Raw genomic sequence first — 21,045 nt, forward strand, 5'->3', positions numbered from 1 at the left:
AGATGCCTCGGCACGGTCCCCCAGCTTTGCAATGAGGACGCTCCTTGCGTGGGGGTTGGGTTGCTGGCTGTATGGGAGATGGTTCCCCACCTCTGACCAATTTCAGAATTGTTTACCACTGGAGCAAGTGCCGTGATAGGGTTTTCCTCTGTATAACTCGAGGGTTCACTTTTTTTTTTCTTTTATGTTTCAAGTTAGATGTTATTCCTCTTTTATGTATTTATAGATATAAGCATGGAAATAATTCATTCCTATAAATACATCTGTGTGACGGGAAGAACTTTTTTCTGTTTTATTTTTAAATTTTATTTTTTAAAATTTTGAAATTTTATTTATTTTTTTATACAGCACGTTATTATTAGTTATGTATTTTATGCATATACATGTATACAGGTCAATCCCAAACTCCCAACTCATCCCACCACCACCACCCCATGGCTTCCCACACTTGGTGTCCATACGTTTGTTCTCTACCTCTGTGTCTCTATTTCTTCCCTGCAAACCAGTTCATCTGTACCATTTTTAGGCTCCACATATATGCATTAATATACAATATTTGTTTTCCTCTTTCTGACTTACTTCATTCTGTATGACAGTCTCTCGATCCATCGATGTCTCTACAGATGACCCAGTTTCATTCCTTTTTATGGCCGAGTAATATTCCATTTTATATGTATACCACATCTTTATCCATTTATCTGTCTGTGGGCATTTAGGTGGCTTCTATTACCTGGCTATTGTAAATTGTGCTGCAACGAACTTTGTGGTGAATGTGCCTTTTTGATTTACGGTTTTCTCTGGGTATATGCCCAGAAGTGGGATTGCTGGATCAGATGGTAATTCTATTTCTAGTTTTTTTAAGGAAACTCCATACTGTTCTCCATAGGGACTGTATCAATTTACATTCCCACCAATAGTGGAAGAGGGCTCCTTTTGTCCACACCCTCCCCAGAATTGGTTGTTTGTAGATTTTCTGATGATGCCGATTCTAACAGGTGTGAGGTGATACCTCATTGTAGTTTTGATTTGCATTTCTCTAATAATTAGTGCTGTTGAGCAGCTTTTCATGGGCGTCTTGGCCATCTCTGTGTCTTCTTTGAAGAAACGCCTCTTTAGATCTTCTGCCCATTTTTGTATTGGGTTGTTTGTTTTTTTAATATTAAGCTGCATGAGCTGTTTATATATATTGGAGATTAAACCTCTGTCCATTGATTCGTTTGCAACGATTTTTGCCCATTCTGAGGGATGCCTTTTTCCATTCCCGTTTTTTTTTAACAAAAAAGGAAAGAAAGGAAAAGAAGCAGAACACTAATGTGCATAAAATATGCCTTTTGAAACGGTCGTTTTGAAATATGGACGTCCTTTGAATTTTTTGGTCGATATGTGACCCCAGGAATTGTGTTCAGGGCAGGTGTCATTTACAGGCCTGCAATGATTTTGAATATCAACTGACCATTAGCGCTGGGATTAAAGCTGCTGTTGTGTGAAACGGCCACAAGGTGGCAGCAGTTCACCCTTACCAAATCTGGTTACTAGGGCAAGAGAGCCTCAGTGGAAGTGGTGTTCTAGATTGGAATTTAGAATGGAATGTGCCAGGAGAAAGCCCCTCACGTTTGTCTCACTACTTCTTGTTCGTGTTTTTAATTTAATTTTTTTTATTTTTTATTACAGCAAGTTTGATTACAATGTTTGGCTTGTTGTAGGTGTGGAAGATGTGGTTCTTTTACACATATACAGATGACTGTTCTTCTTGGGATCCTTTTCCCATGTACGTTATGACAGAATGTTGAGTAGTCCTCTCTTGGTATTCTGTAGGTCTTTGGTGATTATATATGTCACCTGTGTTTGTATATGTCTGTTAACCCCGATATCGTAATGAAACCAATCCTCACACCTTTCCATTGGTGAACCATAAGTTTGTTTAATGAATCTGTGATTGCCCTTCTCCGTGGAAATATCTGCCCTGGTATCCATTTTTAGGTAACACCTATAAGTGATATGACATGATATGTGTCTTTCACTTTCTGACTTACTACAAGTCACGTGATTACTTCTAGACTCATCTACGGTGCTGCAAATGGCATTGTGTCCTTTTTTCCCTTGGATTCTCTTCTGCCTTAGCGGGGTCCATTTTCAACAATGTGATTCCCTGAGGGTTGTGGATTAGCTGACCTGGGCAGCCTTACCCTGCCGGCCCGCCCTCCCCAGGTGTGCCTCGTTGAGGTCAATATAAACAGAGCTCCAGGCAGCAATAGCCCCTGAAGCTGTGCCTGACTCCATATTCTCTGCCCCGTCAGCAGTCTCGGGGCTGTGCTGGTGGGAGGGAGTGAGGGGCCACAGCTTTGTGGGTGGCCCGGTGTGAGTGGGGTTCTGCTGGCCTTTCTGCAGGAGTTGCCAGGCTGCCGCCTGTAAAGAAGAGGATGTGTCACCCATACCTTCCGCTGGAATTTCTCTCCGGACAGAGGTGAGGAAGGAAAAAAGCAGTGGGGGCCGGGACAGGAGGGGTATCTCAGGCAGGGCAATGGAAAGCTTCTGGAAGAGCGCCAGGGTCCAGGACCACGCTGGCTGGCCTGCAGGCACCAAGTTGGCCTGTGTGCTGTCGCTTGTGTGGCTCCACGGTCCTTCCTCTAGGCTTTCAAGCCCTTGTACATATTCAGGTGTTTTACCTGGAAAGGGTGGGAACAGTTCAGCAGCAGCTGGCCTGGGGCTCAGCTCACGTTTACTCACAGATGCCTCGGCACGGTCCCCCAGCTTTGCAATGAGGACGCTCCTTGCGTGGGGGTTGGGTTGCTGGCTGTATGGGAGATGGTTACCCACCTCTGACCAATTTCAGAATTGTTTACCACTGGAGCAAGTGCCGTGATAGGGTTTTCCTCTGTATAACTCGTGGGTTCACATTTTTTTTCTTTTATGTTTCAAGTTAGATGTTATTCCTCTTTTATGTATTTATAGATATAAGCATGGAAATAATTCATTCCTATAAATATATCTGTGTGACGGGAAGAACTTTTTTCTGTTTTATTTTTAAATTTTATTTTTTAAAATTTTGAAATTTTATTTATTTTTTTATACAGCACGTTATTATTAGTTATGTATTTTATGCATATACATGTATACAGGTCAATCCCAAACTCCCAACTCATCCCACCACCACCACCCCATGGCTTCCCACACTTGGTGTCCATACGTTTGTTCTCTACCTCTGTGTCTCTATTTCTTCCCTGCAAACCAGTTCATCTGTACCATTTTTAGGCTCCACATATATGCATTAATATACAATATTTGTTTTCCTCTTTCTGACTTACTTCATTCTGTATGACAGTCTCTCGATCCATCGATGTCTCTACAGATGACCCAGTTTCATTCCTTTTTATGGCCGAGTCATATTCCATTTTATATATGTACCACATCTTTATCCATTCATCTGTCTGTGGGCATTTAGGTGGCTTCCATTACCTGGCTATTGTAAATAGTGCTGCAACGAACATTGTGGTGAATGTGCCTTTTTGAAATACGGTTTTCTCTGGGTATATGCCCAGAAGTGGGATTGCTGGATCAGATGGTAATTCTATTTCTAGTTTTTTTAAGGAAACTCCATACTGTTCTCCATAGGGACTGTATCAATTTACATTCCCACCAATAGTGGAAGAGGGCTCCTTTTGTCCACACCCTCCCCAGAATTGGTTGTTTGTAGATTTTCTGATGATGCCGATTCTAACAGGTGTGAGGTGATACCTCATTGTAGTTTTGATTTGCATTTCTCTAATAATTAGTGCTGTTGAGCAGCTTTTCATGGGCGTCTTGGCCATCTCTGTGTCTTCTTTGAAGAAACGCCTCTTTAGATCTTCTGCCCATTTTTGTATTGGGTTGTTTGTTTTTTTAATATTAAGCTGCATGAGCTGTTTATATATATTGGAGAATAAACCTCGGTCCATTGATTCGTTTGCAACGATTTTTGCCCATTCTGAGGGATGCCTTTTTCCATCCCCGTTTTTTTTTAACAAAAAAGGAAAGAAAGGAAAAGAAGCAGAACACTAATGTGCGTAAAATATGCCTTTTGAAACGGTCGTTTTGAAATATGGACGTCCTTTGAATTTTTTGGTCGATATGTGACCCCAGGAATTGTGTTCAGGGCAGGTGTCATTTACAGGCCTGCAATGATTTTGAATATCAACTGACCATTAGCGCTGGGATTAAAGCTGCTGTTGTGTGAAACGGCCACAAGGTGGCAGCAGTTCACCCTTACCAAATCTGGTTACTAGGGCAAGAGAGCCTCAGTGGAAGTGGTGTTCTAGATTGGAATTTAGAATGGAATGAGCCAGGAGAAAGCCCCTCAAGTTTGTCTCACTACTTCTTGTTCGTGTTTTTAATTTATTTTTTTTATTTTTTATTACAGCAAGTTTGATTACAATGTTTGGCTTGTTGTAGGTGTGGAAGATGTGGTTCTTTTACACATATACAGATGTCTGTTCTTCCTGGGATCCTTTTCCCATGTACGTTATGACAGAATGTTGAGTAGTCCTCTCTTGGTATTCTGTAGGTCTTTGGTGATTATATATGTCATCTGTGTTTGTATATGATTGTTAACCCCGATATCGTAATGAAACTAAACCTCACACTTTTCCTTTCGTGAACCATAAGTTTGTTTAATGAATCTGTGATTGCCCTTCTCCGTGGAAATATCTGCCCTGGTATCCATTTTTAGGTAACACCTATAAGTGATATGATATGGTATGTGTCTTTCACTTTCTGACTTACTACAAGTCACGTGATTACTTCTAGACTCATTTACGGTGCTGCAAATGGCATTGTGTCCTTTTTTTCCTTGGCTTCTCTTCTGCCTTAGCGAGGTCCATTTTCAACAATGTGATTCCCTGAGGGTTGTGGATTAGCTGACCTGGGCAGCCTTACCCTGCCGGCCCGCCCTCCCCAGGTGTGCCTCCTTGAGGTCAATATAAACAGCGCTCCAGGCAGCAATAGCCCCTGAAGCTGTGCCTGACTCCATATTCTCTGCCCCGTCAGCAGTCTTGGGGCTGTGCTGGTGGGTGGGAGTGAGGGGCCACAGCTTTGTGGGTGGCCCGGTGTGAGTGGGGCTCTGCTGGCCTTTCTGCAGGAGTTGCCAGGCTGACACCTGTAAAGAAGAGGATGTGTCACCCATACCTTCCACTGGAATTTCTCTCCGGACAGAGGTGAGGAAGGAAAAAAGCAGTGGGGGCCAGGACAGGAGGCGTATCTCAGGCAGGGCAATGGAAAGCTTCCGGAAGAGCGCCCGGGGACAGGACCACCCTGGCTGGCCTGCAGGCACCAAGTTGGCCTGCGTGCTGTCGCTGGTGTGGCTCGACGGCCCTTCCTCTAGGCTTTCAAGCCCTTGTACATATTCAGGTGTTTTACCTGGGAAGGGTGGGAACAGTTCAGCAGCAGCTGGCCTGGGGCTCAGCTCACGTTTACGCACAGATGCCTCGGCACAATCCCCCAGCTTTGCAATGAGGCCGCTCCTTGCGTGGGGGGTGGGGTGCTGGCTGTATGGGAGATGGTTCCCCACCTCTGACCAATTTCAGAATTGTTTACCACTGGAGCAAGTGCCGTGATAGGGTTTTCCTCTGTATAAATGGTAGGTTCAGGGTTTTTATTTCTTTTATGTTTCAAGTTAGATTTTATTCCTCTTTTATGTATTTATAGATATAAGCATGGAAATAATTCATTCCTATAAATACATCTGTGTGATGGGAAGAACTTTTTTCTCTTTTATTTTTAAATTTTATTTTTTAGAATTTTGAAATTAATTAATTTATTTTTTTATACAGCAGTTTATTATTAGTTATGTATTTTATGCATATACATGTATACAGGTCAATCCCAATCTCCCAACTCATCCCACCACCACCACCCCATGGCTTCCCACACTTGGTGTCCATACGTTTGTTCTCTACCTCTGTGTCTCTATTTCTTCGCTGCAAACCAGTTCATCTGTACCATTTTTTAGGTTCCACATATATGCCTTAATATACAGTATTTGGTTTCCTCTTTCTGACTTCATTCTGTATGACAGTCCCTTGATCCATCGATGTCTCTACAAATGACCCAGTTTCATTCCTTTTTATGGCCGAGTAATATTTCATTTTATATATGTACCACATCTTTATCCATTTATCTGTCTGTGGGCATTTAGGTGGCTTCTATTACCTGGCTATTGTAAATTGTGCTGCAACGAACTTTGTGGTGAATGTGCCTTTTTGATTTACGGTTTTCTCTGGGTATATGCCCAGAAGTGGGATTGCTGGATCAGATGGTAATTCTATTTCTAGTTTTTTTAAGGAAACTCCATACTGTTCTCCATAGTGACTGTATCAATTTACATTCCCACCAATAGTGGAAGAGGGCTCCTTTTGTCCACACCCTCCCCAGAATTGGTTGTTTGTAGATTTTCTGATGATGCCGATTCTAACAGGTGTGAGGTGATACCTCATTGTAGTTTTGATTTGCATTTCTCTAATAATTAGTGCTGTTGAGCAGCTTTTCATGGGCGTCTTGGCCATCTCTGTGTCTTCTTTGAAGAAACGCCTCTTTAGATCTTCTGCCCATTTTTGTATTGGGTTGTTTGTTTTTTTAATATTAAGCTGCATGAGCTGTTTATATATATTGGAGATTAAACCTCTGTCCATTGATTCGTTTGCAACGATTTTTGCCCATTCTGAGGGATGCCTTTTTCCATTCCCGTTTTTTTTTAACAAAAAAGGAAAGAAAGGAAAAGAAGCAGAACACTAATGTGCGTAAAATATGCCTTTTGAAACGGTCGTTTTGAAATATGGACGTCCTTTGAAATTTTTGGTCGATATGTGACCCCAGGATTTGTTTTCAGGGCAGGTGTCATTTACAGGCCTGCAATGATTTTGAATATCAACTGACCATTAGCGTTTGGATTAAAGCTGCTGTTGTGTGAAACGGCCACAAGGTGGCAGCAGTTCACCCTTACCAAATCTGGTTACTAGGGCAAGAGAGCCTCAGTGGAAGTGGTGTTCTAGATTGGAGTTTAGAATGGAATGTGCCAGGAGAAAGCCCCTCAAGTTTGTCTCACTACTTCTTGTTCGTGTTTTTAATTTATTTTTTTTATTTTTTATTACAGCAAGTTTGATTACAATGTTTGGCTTGTTGTAGGTGTGGAAGATGTGGTTCTTTTACACATATACAGATGTCTGTTCTTCCTGGGATCCTTTTCCCATGTACGTTATGACAGAATGTTGAGTAGTCCTCTCTTGGTATTCTGTAGGTCTTTGGTGATTATATATGTCACCTGTGATTGTATATGTCTGTTAACCCCTATATCGTAATGAAACCAATTCTCAAACCTTTCCATTCGTGAACCATAAGTTTGTTTAATGAATCTGTGATTGCCCTTCTCGGTGGAAATATCTGCCCTGGTATCCATTTTTAGGTAACACCTATAAGTGATATGATATGGTATGTGTCTTTCACTTTCTGACTTACTACAAGTCACGTGATTACTTCTAGACTCATTTACGGTGCTGCAAATGGCATTGTGTCCTTTTTTTCCTTGGCTTCTCTTCTGCCTTAGCGAGGTCCATTTTCAACAATGTGATTCCCTGAGGGTTGTGGATTAGCTGACCTGGGCAGTCTTACCCTGCCGGCCCGCCCTCCCCAGGTGTGCCTCGTTGAGGTCAATATAAACAGCGCTCCAGGCAGCAATAGCCCCTGAAGCTGTGCCTGACTCCATATTCTCTGCCCCGTCAGCAGTCTCGGGGCTGTGCTGGTGGGTGGGAGTGAGGGGCCACAACTTTGTGGGTGGCCCGGTGCGAGTGGGGCTCTGCTGGCCTTTCTGCAGGAGTTGCCAGGCTGACACCTGTAAAGAAGAGGATGTGTCACCCATACCTTCCGCTGGAATTTCTCTCCGGACAGAGGTGAGGAAGGAAAAAAGCAGTGGGGCCAGGACAGGAGGCGTATCTCAGGCAGGCAATGGAAAGCTTCCGGAAGAGCGCCCGGGGACAGGACCACCCTGGCTGGCCTGCAGGCACCAAGTTGGCCTGCGTGCTGTCGCTGGTGTGGCTCGACGGCCCTTCCTCTAGGCTTTCAAGCCCTTGTACATATTCAGGTGTTTTACCTGGGAAGGGTGGGAACAGTTCAGCAGCAGCTGGCCTGGGGCTCAGCTCACGTTTACGCACAGATGCCTCGGCACAATCCCCCAGCTTTGCAATGAGGCCGCTCCTTGCGTGGGGGGTGGGGTGCTGGCTGTATGGGAGATGGTTCCTCACCTCTGACCAATTTCAGAATTGTTTACCGCTGGAGCAAGTGTCCAGATAGGGTTTTCCTCTGTATAAATGGTGGGTTCAGGTTTTTTTTTTCTTTTATGTTTCAAGTTAGATTTTATTCCTCTTTTATGTATTTATAGATATAAGCATGGAAATAATTCATTCCTATAAATACAACTGTGTGATGGGAAGAACTTTTTTCTCTTTTATTTTTAAATTTTATTTTTTAGAATTTTGAAATTAATTAATTTATTTTTTTATACAGCAGTTTATTATTAGTTATGTATTTTATGCATATACATGTATACAGGTCAATCCCAATCTCCCAACTCATCCCACCACCACCACCCCATGGCTTCCCACACTTGGTGTCCATACGTTTTTTCTCTACCTCTGTGTCTCTATTTCTTCGCTGCAAACCAGTTCATCTGTACCATTTTTTAGGTTCCACATATATGCCTTAATATACAGTATTTGGTTTCCTCTTTCTGACTTCATTCTGTATGACAGTCCCTTGATCCATCGATGTCTCTACAAATGACCCAGTTTCATTCCTTTTTATGGCCGAGTAATATTCCATTTTATATATGTACCACATCTTTATCCATTTATCTGTCTGTGGGCATTTAGGTGGCTTCTATTACCTGGCTATTGTAAATTGTGCTGCAACGAACTTTGTGGTGAATGTGCCTTTTTGATTTACGGTTTTCTCTGGGTATATGCCCAGAAGTGGGATTGCTGGATCAGATGGTAATTCTATTTCTAGTTTTTTTAAGGAAACTCCATACTGTTCTCCATAGTGACTGTATCAATTTACATTCCCACCAATAGTGGAAGAGGGCTCCTTTTGTCCACACCCTCCCCAGAATTGGTTGTTTGTAGATTTTCTGATGATGCCGATTCTAACAGGTGTGAGGTGATACCTCATTGTAGTTTTGATTTGCATTTCTCTAATAATTAGTGCTGTTGAGCAGCTTTTCATGGGCGTCTTGGCCATCTCTGTGTCTTCTTTGAAGAAACGCCTCTTTAGATCTTCTGCCCATTTTTGTATTGGGTTGTTTGTTTTTTTAATATTAAGCTGCATGAGCTGTTTATATATATTGGAGATTAAACCTCTGTCCATTGATTCGTTTGCAACGATTTTTGCCCATTCTGAGGGATGCCTTTTTCCATTCCCGTTTTTTTTTAACAAAAAAGGAAAGAAAGGAAAAGAAGCAGAACACTAATGTGCGTAAAATATGCCTTTTGAAACGGTCGTTTTGAAATATGGACGTCCTTTGAATTTTTTGGTCGATATGTGACCCCAGGAATTGTGTTCAGGGCAGGTGTCATTTACAGGCCTGCAATGATTTTGAATATCAACTGATCATTAGCGCTGGGATTAAAGCTGCTGTTGTGTGAAACGGCCACAAGGTGGCAGCAGTTCACCCTTACCAAATCTGGTTACTAGGGCAAGAGAGCCTCAGTGGAAGTGGTGTTCTAGATTGGAATTTAGAATGGAATGTGCCAGGAGAAAGCCCCTCAAGTTTGTCTCACTACTTCTTGTTCGTGTTTTTAATTTATTTTTTTTATTTTTTATTACAGCAAGTTTGATTACAATGTTTGGCTTGTTGTAGGTGTGGAAGATGTGGTTCTTTTACACATATACAGATGTCTGTTCTTCCTGGGATCCTTTTCCCATGTACGTTATGACAGAATGTTGAGTAGTCCTCTCTTGGTATTCTGTAGGTCTTTGGTGATTATATATGTCACCTGTGTTTGTATATGATTGTTAACCCCGATATCGTAATGAAACCAAACCTCACACCTTTCCTTTCGTGAACCATAAGTTTGTTTAATGAATCTGTGATTGCCCTTCTCCGTGGAAATATCTGCCCTGGTATCCATTTTTAGGTAACACCTATAAGTGATATGATATGGTATGTGTCTTTCACTTTCTGACTTACTACAAGTCACGTGATTACTTCTAGACTCATTTACGGTGCTGCAAATGGCATTGTGTCCTTTTTTTCCTTGGCTTCTCTTCTGCCTTAGCGAGGTCCATTTTCAACAATGTGATTCCCTGAGGGTTGTGGATTAGCTGACCTGGGCAGCCTTACCCTGCCGGCCCGCCCTCCCCAGGTGTGCCTCGTTGAGGTCAATATAAACAGCGCTCCAGGCAGCAATAGCCCCTGAAGCTGTGCCTGACTCCATATTCTCTGCCCCGTCAGCAGGCTCCGGGCTGTGCTGGTGGGTGGGAGTGAGGGGCCACAGCTTTGTGGGTGGCCCGGTGTGAGTGGCGCTCTGCTGGCCTTTCTGCAGGAGTTGCCAGGCTGACACCTGTAAAGAAGAGGATGTGTCACCCATACCTTCCGCTGGAATTTCTCTCCGGACAGAGGTGAGGAAGGAAAAAAGCAGTGGGGGCCAGGACAGGAGGTGTATCTCAGGCAGGGCAATGGAAAGCTTCCGGAAGAGCGCCCGGGGCCAGGACCACCCTGGCTGGCCTGCAGGCACCAAGTTGGCCTGCGTGCTGTCACTGGTGTGGCTCGACGGCCCTTCCTCTAGGCTTTCAAGCCCTTGTACATATTCAGGTGTTTTACCTGGGAAGGGTGGGAACAGTTCAGCAGCAGCTGGCCTGGGGCTCAGCTCACGTTTACGCAGAGATGCCTCGGCACAATCCCCCAGCTTTGCAATGAGGCCGCTCCTTGCGTGGGGGGTGGGGTGCTGGCTGTATGGGAGATGGTTCCCCACCTCTGACCAATTTCAGAATTGTTTACCGCTGGAGCAAGTGTCCAGATAGGGTTTTCCTCTGTATAAATGGTGGGTTCAGGTTTTTTTTTTTCTTTTATGTTTCAAGTTAGATTTTATTCCTCTTTTATGTATTTATAGATATAAGCATGGAAATAATTCATTCCTATAAATACATCTGTGTGATGGGAAGAACTTTTTTCTCTCTTATTTTTAAATTTTATTTTTTAGAATTTTGAAATTAATTAATTTATTTTTTTATACAGCAGTTTATTATTAGTTATGTATTTTATGCATATACATGTATACAGGTCAATCCCAATCTCCCAACTCATCCCACCACCACCACCCCATGGCTTCCCACACTTGGTGTCCATACGTTTGTTCTCTACCTCTGTGTCTCTATTTCTTCGCTGCAAACCAGTTCATCTGTACCATTTTTTAGGTTCCACATATATGCCTTAATATACAGTATTTGGTTTCCTCTTTCTGACTTCATTCTGTATGACAGTCCCTTGATCCATCGATGTCTCTACAAATGACCCAGTTTCATTCCTTTTTATGGCCGAGTAATATTCCATTTTATATATGTACCACATCTTTATCCATTTATCTGTCTGTGGGCATTTAGGTGGCTTCTATTACCTGGCTATTGTAAATTGTGCTGCAACGAACTTTGTGGTGAATGTGCCTTTTTGATTTACGGTTTTCTCTGGGTATATGCCCAGAAGTGGGATTGCTGGATCAGATGGTAATTCTATTTCTAGTTTTTTTAAGGAAACTCCATACTGTTCTCCATAGTGACTGTATCAATTTACATTCCCACCAATAGTGGAAGAGGGCTCCTTTTGTCCACACCCTCCCCAGAATTGGTTGTTTGTAGATTTTCTGATGATGCCGATTCTAACAGGTGTGAGGTGATACCTCATTGTAGTTTTGATTTGCATTTCTCTAATAATTAGTGCTGTTGAGCAGCTTTTCATGGGCGTCTTGGCCATCTCTGTGTCTTCTTTGAAGAAACGCCTCTTTAGATCTTCTGCCCATTTTTGTATTGGGTTGTTTGTTTTTTTAATATTAAGCTGCATGAGCTGTTTATATATATTGGAGATTAAACCTCTGTCCATTGATTCGTTTGCAACGATTTTTGCCCATTCTGAGGGATGCCTTTTTCCATTCCCGTTTTTTTTTAACAAAAAAGGAAAGAAAGGAAAAGAAGCAGAACACTAATGTGCGTAAAATATGCCTTTTGAAACGGCCGTTTTGAAATATGGACGTCCTTTGAATTTTTTGGTCGATATGTGACCCCAGGAATTGTGTTCAGGGCAGGTGTCATTTACAGGCCTGCAATGATTTTGAATATCAACTGACCATTAGCGCTGGGATTAAAGCTGCTGTTGTGTGAAACGGCCACAAGGTGGCAGCAGTTCACCCTTACCAAATCTGGTTACTAGGGCAAGAGAGCCTCAGTGGAAGTGGTGTTTTAGATTGGAATTTAGAATGGAATGTGCCAGGAGAAAGCCCCTCAAGTTTGTCTCACTACTTCTTGTTCGTGTTTTTAATTTAATTTTTTTATTTTTTATTACAGCAAGTTTGATTACAATGTTTGGCTTGTTGTAGGTGTGGAAGATGTGGTTCTTTTACACATATACAGATGTCTGTTCTTCCTGGGATCCTTTTCCCATGTACGTTATGACAGAATGTTGAGTAGTCCTCTCTTGGTATTCTGTAGGTCTTTGGTGATTATATATGTCACCTGTGTTTGTATATGATTGTTAACCCCGATATCGTAATGAAACCAAACCTCACACCTTTCCTTTCGTGAACCATAAGTTTGTTTAATGAATCTGTGATTGCCCTTCTCCGTGGAAATATCTGCCCTGGTATCCATTTTTAGGTAACACCTATAAGTGATATGATATGGTATGTGTCTTTCACTTTCTGACTTACTACAAGTCACGTGATTACTTCTAGACTCATTTACGGTGCTGCAAATGGCATTGTGTCCTTTTTTCCCTTGGCTTCTCTTCTGCCTTAGCGAGGTCCATTTTCAACAATGTGATTCCCTGAGGGTTGTGGATTAGCTGACCTGGGCAGCCTTACCCTGCCGGCCCGCCCTCCCCAGGTGTGCCTCGTTGAGGTCAATATAAACAGCGCTCCAGGCAGCAATAGCCCCTGAAGCTGTGCCTGACTCCATATTCTCTGCCCCGTCAGCAGGCTCGGGGCTGTGCTGGTGGGTGGGAGTGAGGGGCCACAGCTTTGTGGGTGGCCCGGTGTGAGTGGCGCTCTGCTGGCCTTTCTGCAGGAGTTGCCAGGCTGACACCTGTAAAGAAGAGGATGTGTCACCCATACCTTCTGCTGGAATTTCTCTCCGGACAGAGGTGAGGAAGGAAAAAAGCAGTGGCGGCCAGGACAGGAGGTGTATCTCAGGCAGGGCAATGGAAAGCTTCCGGAAGAGCGCCCGGGGCCAGGACCACCCTGGCTGGCCTACAGGCACCAAGTTGGCCTGCGTGCTGTCACTGGTGTGGCTCGACGGCCCTTCCTCTAGGCTTTCAAGCCCTTGTACATATTCAGGTGTTTTACCTGGGAAGGGTGGGAACAGTTCAGCAGCAGCTGGCCTGGGGCTCAGCTCACGTTTACGCAGAGATGCCTCGGCACAATCCCCCAGCTTTGCAATGAGGCCGCTCCTTGCGTGGGGGGTGGGGTGCTGGCTGTATGGGAGATGGTTCCCCACCTCTGACCAATTTCAGAATTGTTTACCGCTGGAGCAAGTGTCCAGATAGGGTTTTCCTCTGTATAAATGGTGGGTTCAGGTTTTTTTTTTCTTTTATGTTTCAAGTTAGATTTTATTCCTCTTTTATGTATTTATAGATATAAGCATGGAAATAATTCATTCCTATAAATACATCTGTGTGATGGGAAGAACTTTTTTCTCTCTTATTTTTAAATTTTATTTTTTAGAATTTTGAAATTAATTAATTTATTTTTTTATACAGCAGTTTATTATTAGTTATGTATTTTATGCATATACATGTATACAGGTCAATCCCAATCTCCCAACTCATCCCACCACCACCACCCCATGGCTTCCCACACTTGGTGTCCATACGTTTGTTCTCTACCTCTGTGTCTCTATTTCTTCGCTGCAAACCAGTTCATCTGTACCATTTTTTAGGTTCCACATATATGCCTTAATATACAGTATTTGGTTTCCTCTTTCTGACTTCATTCTGTATGACAGTCCCTTGATCCATCGATGTCTCTACAAATGACCCAGTTTCATTCCTTTTTATGGCCGAGTAATATTTCATTTTATATATGTACCACATCTTTATCCATTTATCTGTCTGTGGGCATTTAGGTGGCTTCTATTACCTGGCTATTGTAAATTGTGCTGCAACGAACTTTGTGGTGAATGTGCCTTTTTGATTTACGGTTTTCTCTGGGTATATGCCCAGAAGTGGGATTGCTGGATCAGATGGTAATTCTATTTCTAGTTTTTTTAAGGAAACTCCATACTGTTCTCCATAGTGACTGTATCAATTTACATTCCCACCAATAGTGGAAGAGGGCTCCTTTTGTCCACACCCTCCCCAGAATTGGTTGTTTGTAGATTTTCTGATGATGCCGATTCTAACAGGTGTGAGGTGATACCTCATTGTAGTTTTGATTTGCATTTCTCTAATAATTAGTGCTGTTGAGCAGCTTTTCATGGGCGTCTTGGCCATCTCTGTGTCTTCTTTGAAGAAACGCCTCTTTAGATCTTCTGCCCATTTTTGTATTGGGTTGTTTGTTTTTTTAATATTAAGCTGCATGAGCTGTTTATATATATTGGAGATTAAACCTCTGTCCATTGATTCGTTTGCAACGATTTTTGCCCATTCTGAGGGATGCCTTTTTCCATTCCCGTTTTTTTTTAACAAAAAAGGAAAGAAAGGAAAACAAGCAGAACACTAATGTGCGTAAAATATGCCTTTTGAAACGGTCGTTTTGAAATATGGACGTCCTTTGAATTTTTTGGTCGATATGTGACCCCAGGAATTGTGTTCAGGGCAGGTGTCATTTACAGGCCTGCAATGATTTTGAATATCAACTGACCATTAGCGCTGGGATTAAAGCTGCTGTTGTGTGAAACGGCCACAAGGTGGCAGCAGTTCACCCTTACCAAATCTGGTTACTAGGGCAAGAGAGCCTCAGTGGAAGTGGTGTTCTAGATTGGAATTTAGAATGGAATGTGCCAGGAGAAAGCCCCTCAAGTTTGTCTCACTACTTCTTGTTCGTGTTTTTAATTTATTTTTTTTATTTTTTATTACAGCAAGTTTGATTACAATGTTTGGCTTGTTGTAGGTGTGGAAGATGTGGTTCTTTTACACATATACAGATGTCTGTTCTTCCTGGGATCCTTTTCCCATGTACGTTATGACAGAATGTTGAGTAGTCCTCTCTTGGTATTCTGTAGGTCTTTGGTGATTATATATGTCATCTGTGTTTGTATATGATTGTTAACCCCGATATCGTAATGAAACCAAACCTCACACCTTTCCTTTCGTGAACCATAAGTTTGTTTAATGAATCTGTGATTGCCCTTCTCCGTGGAAATATCTGCCCTGGTATCCATTTTTAGGTAACACCTATAAGTGATATGGTATGGTATGTGTCTTTCACTTTCTGACTTACTACAAGTCACGTGATTACTTCTAGACTCATTTACGGTGCTGCAAATGGCATTGTGTCCTTTTTTTCCTTGGCTTCTCTTCTGCCTTAGCGAGGTCCATTTTCAACAATGTGATTCCCTGAGGGTTGTGGATTAGCTGACCTGGGCAGCCTTACCCTGCCGGCCCGCCCTCCCCAGGTGTGCCTCGTTGAGGTCAATATAAACAGCGCTCCAGGCAGCAATAGCCCCTGAAGCTGTGCCTGACTCCATATTCTCTGCCCCGTCAGCAGTCTCGGGGCTGTGCTGGTGGGTGGGAGTGAGGGGCCACAGCTTTGTGGGTGGCCCGGTGTGAGTGGCGCTCTGCTGGCCTTTCTGCAGGAGTTGCCAGGCTGACACCTGTAAAGAAGAGGATGTGTCACCCATACCTTCCGCTGGAATTTCTCTCCGGACAGAGGTGAGGAAGGAAAAAAGCAGTGGGGGCCAGGACAGGAGGCGTATCTCAGGCAGGGCAATGGAAAGCTTCCGGAAGAGCGCCCGGGGCCAGGACCACCCTGGCTGGCCTGCAGGCACCAAGTTGGCCTGAGTGCTGTCGCTGGTGTGGCTCGACGGCCCTTCCTCTAGGCTTTCAAGCCCTTGTACATATTCAGGTGTTTTACCTGGGAAGGGTGGGAACAGTTCAGCAGCAGCTGGCCTGGGGCTCAGCTCACGTTTACGCACAGATGCCTCGGCACAATCCCCCAGCTTTGCAATGAGGCCGCTCCTTGTGTGGGGGGTGGGGTGCTGGCTGTATGGGAGATGGTTCCCCACCTCTGACCAATTTCAGAATTGTTTACCGCTGGAGCAAGTGTCCAGATAGGGTTTTCCTCTGTATAAATGGTGGGTTCAGGTTTTTTTTTTCTTTTATGTTTCAAGTTAGATTTTATTCCTCTTTTATGTATTTATAGATATAAGCATGGAAATAATTCATTCCTATAAATACATCTGTGTGATGGGAAGAACTTTTTTCTCTTTTATTTTTAAATTTTATTTTTTAGAATTTTGAAATTAATTAATTTATTTTTTTATACAGCAGTTTATTATTAGTTATGTATTTTATGCATATACATGTATACAGGTCAATCCCAATCTCCCAACTCATCCCACCACCACCACCCCATGGCTTCCCACACTTGGTGTCCATACGTTTTTTCTCTACCTCTGTGTCTCTATTTCTTCGCTGCAAACCAGTTCATCTGTACCATTTTTTAGGTTCCACATATATGCCTTAATATACAGTATTTGGTTTCCTCTTTCTGACTTCATTCTGTATGACAGTCCCTTGATCCATCGATGTCTCTACAAATGACCCAGTTTCATTCCTTTTTATGGCCGAGTAATATTTCATTTTATATATGTACCACATCTTTATCCATTTATCTGTCTGTGGGCATTTAGGTGGCTTCTATTACCTGGCTATTGTAAATTGTGCTGCAACGAACTTTGTGGTGAATGTGCCTTTTTGATTTACGGTTTTCTCTGGGTATATGCCCAGAAGTGGGATTGCTGGATCAGATGGTAATTCTATTTCTAGTTTTTTTAAGGAAACTCCATACTGTTCTCCATAGTGACTGTATCAATTTACATTCCCACCAATAGTGGAAGAGGGCTCCTTTTGTCCACACCCTCCCCAGAATTGGTTGTTTGTAGATTTTCTGATGATGCCGATTCTAACAGGTGTGAGGTGATACCTCATTGTAGTTTTGATTTGCATTTCTCTAATAATTAGTGCTGTTGAGCAGCTTTTCATGGGCGTCTTGGCCATCTCTGTGTCTTCTTTGAAGAAACGCCTCTTTAGATCTTCTGCCCATTTTTGTATTGGGTTGTTTGTTTTTTTAATATTAAGCTGCATGAGCTGTTTATATATATTGGAGATTAAACCTCTGTCCATTGATTCGTTTGCAACGATTTTTGCCCATTCTGAGGGATGCCTTTTTCCATTCCCGTTTTTTTTTAACAAAAAAGGAAAGAAAGGAAAAGAAGCAGAACACTAATGTGCGTAAAATATGCCTTTTGAAACGGTCGTTTTGAAATATGGACGTCCTTTGAAATTTTTGGTCGATATGTGACCCCAGGATTTGTTTTCAGGGCAGGTGTCATTTACAGGCCTGCAATGATTTTGAATATCAACTGACCATTAGCGTTTGGATTAAAGCTGCTGTTGTGTGAAACGGCCACAAGGTGGCAGCAGTTCACCCTTACCAAATCTGGTTACTAGGGCAAGAGAGCCTCAGTGGAAGTGGTGTTCTAGATTGGAGTTTAGAATGGAATGTGCCAGGAGAAAGCCCCTCAAGTTTGTCTCACTACTTCTTGTTCGTGTTTTTAATTTATTTTTTTTATTTTTTATTACAGCAAGTTTGATTACAATGTTTGGCTTGTTGTAGGTGTGGAAGATGTGGTTCTTTTACACATATACAGATGTCTGTTCTTCCTGGGATCCTTTTCCCATGTACGTTATGACAGAATGTTGAGTAGTCCTCTCTTGGTATTCTGTAGGTCTTTGGTGATTATATATGTCACCTGTGATTGTATATGTCTGTTAACCCCTATATCGTAATGAAACCAATTCTCAAACCTTTCCATTCGTGAACCATAAGTTTGTTTAATGAATCTGTGATTGCCCTTCTCGGTGGAAATATCTGCCCTGGTATCCATTTTTAGGTAACACCTATAAGTGATATGATATGGTATGTGTCTTTCACTTTCTGACTTACTACAAGTCACGTGATTACTTCTAGACTCATTTACGGTGCTGCAAATGGCATTGTGTCCTTTTTTTCCTTGGCTTCTCTTCTGCCTTAGCGAGGTCCATTTTCAACAATGTGATTCCCTGAGGGTTGTGGATTAGCTGACCTGGGCAGTCTTACCCTGCCGGCCCGCCCTCCCCAGGTGTGCCTCGTTGAGGTCAATATAAACAGCGCTCCAGGCAGCAATAGCCCCTGAAGCTGTGCCTGACTCCATATTCTCTGCCCCGTCAGCAGTCTCGGGGCTGTGCTGGTGGGTGGGAGTGAGGGGCCACAACTTTGTGGGTGGCCCGGTGCGAGTGGGGCTCTGCTGGCCTTTCTGCAGGAGTTGCCAGGCTGACACCTGTAAAGAAGAGGATGTGTCACCCATACCTTCCGCTGGAATTTCTCTCCGGACAGAGGTGAGGAAGGAAAAAAGCAGTGGGGCCAGGACAGGAGGCGTATCTCAGGCAGGCAATGGAAAGCTTCCGGAAGAGCGCCCGGGGACAGGACCACCCTGGCTGGCCTGCAGGCACCAAGTTGGCCTGCGTGCTGTCGCTGGTGTGGCTCGACGGCCCTTCCTCTAGGCTTTCAAGCCCTTGTACATATTCAGGTGTTTTACCTGGGAAGGGTGGGAACAGTTCAGCAGCAGCTGGCCTGGGGCTCAGCTCACGTTTACGCACAGATGCCTCGGCACAATCCCCCAGCTTTGCAATGAGGCCGCTCCTTGCGTGGGGGGTGGGGTGCTGGCTGTATGGGAGATGGTTCCTCACCTCTGACCAATTTCAGAATTGTTTACCGCTGGAGCAAGTGTCCAGATAGGGTTTTCCTCTGTATAAATGGTGGGTTCAGGTTTTTTTTTTCTTTTATGTTTCAAGTTAGATTTTATTCCTCTTTTATGTATTTATAGATATAAGCATGGAAATAATTCATTCCTATAAATACAACTGTGTGATGGGAAGAACTTTTTTCTCTTTTATTTTTAAATTTTATTTTTTAGAATTTTGAAATTAATTAATTTATTTTTTTATACAGCAGTTTATTATTAGTTATGTATTTTATGCATATACATGTATACAGGTCAATCCCAATCTCCCAACTCATCCCACCACCACCACCCCATGGCTTCCCACACTTGGTGTCCATACGTTTTTTCTCTACCTCTGTGTCTCTATTTCTTCGCTGCAAACCAGTTCATCTGTACCATTTTTTAGGTTCCACATATATGCCTTAATATACAGTATTTGGTTTCCTCTTTCTGACTTCATTCTGTATGACAGTCCCTTGATCCATCGATGTCTCTACAAATGACCCAGTTTCATTCCTTTTTATGGCCGAGTAATATTCCATTTTATATATGTACCACATCTTTATCCATTTATCTGTCTGTGGGCATTTAGGTGGCTTCTATTACCTGGCTATTGTAAATTGTGCTGCAACGAACTTTGTGGTGAATGTGCCTTTTTGATTTACGGTTTTCTCTGGGTATATGCCCAGAAGTGGGATTGCTGGATCAGATGGTAATTCTATTTCTAGTTTTTTTAAGGAAACTCCATACTGTTCTCCATAGTGACTGTATCAATTTACATTCCCACCAATAGTGGAAGAGGGCTCCTTTTGTCCACACCCTCCCCAGAATTGGTTGTTTGTAGATTTTCTGATGATGCCGATTCTAACAGGTGTGAGGTGATACCTCATTGTAGTTTTGATTTGCATTTCTCTAATAATTAGTGCTGTTGAGCAGCTTTTCATGGGCGTCTTGGCCATCTCTGTGTCTTCTTTGAAGAAACGCCTCTTTAGATCTTCTGCCCATTTTTGTATTGGGTTTTTTTTTAATATTAAGCTGCATGAGCTGTTTATATATATTGGAGATTAAACCTCTGTCCATTGATTCGTTTGCAACGATTTTTGCCCATTCTGAGGGATGCCTTTTTCCATTCCCGTTTTTTTTTAACAAAAAAGGAAAGAAAGGAAAACAAGCAGAACACTAATGTGCGTAAAATATGCCTTTTGAAACGGTCGTTTTGAAATATGGACGTCCTTTGAATTTTTTGGTCGATATGTGACCCCAGGAATTGTGTTCAGGGCAGGTGTCATTTACAGGCCTGCAATGATTTTGAATATCAACTGATCATTAGCGCTGGGATTAAAGCTGCTGTTGTGTGAAACGGCCACAAGGTGGCAGCAGTTCACCCTTACCAAATCTGGTTACTAGGGCAAGAGAGCCTCAGTGGAAGTGGTGTTCTAGATTGGAATTTAGAATGGAATGTGCCAGGAGAAAGCCCCTCAAGTTTGTCTCACTACTTCTTGTTCGTGTTTTTAATTTATTTTTTTTATTTTTTATTACAGCAAGTTTGATTACAATGTTTGGCTTGTTGTAGGTGTGGAAGATGTGGTTCTTTTACACATATACAGATGTCTGTTCTTCCTGGGATCCTTTTCCCATGTACGTTATGACAGAATGTTGAGTAGTCCTCTCTTGGTATTCTGTAGGTCTTTGGTGATTATATATGTCACCTGTGTTTGTATATGATTGTTAACCCCGATATCGTAATGAAACCAAACCTCACACCTTTCCTTTCGTGAACCATAAGTTTGTTTAATGAATCTGTGATTGCCCTTCTCCGTGGAAATATCTGCCCTG

Source organism: Mesoplodon mirus, assembly GCF_964341445.2.
Source record: "Mesoplodon mirus genome assembly, chromosome: 11".
In the NCBI taxonomy this organism is placed as follows: domain Eukaryota; kingdom Metazoa; phylum Chordata; class Mammalia; order Artiodactyla; family Ziphiidae; genus Mesoplodon; species Mesoplodon mirus.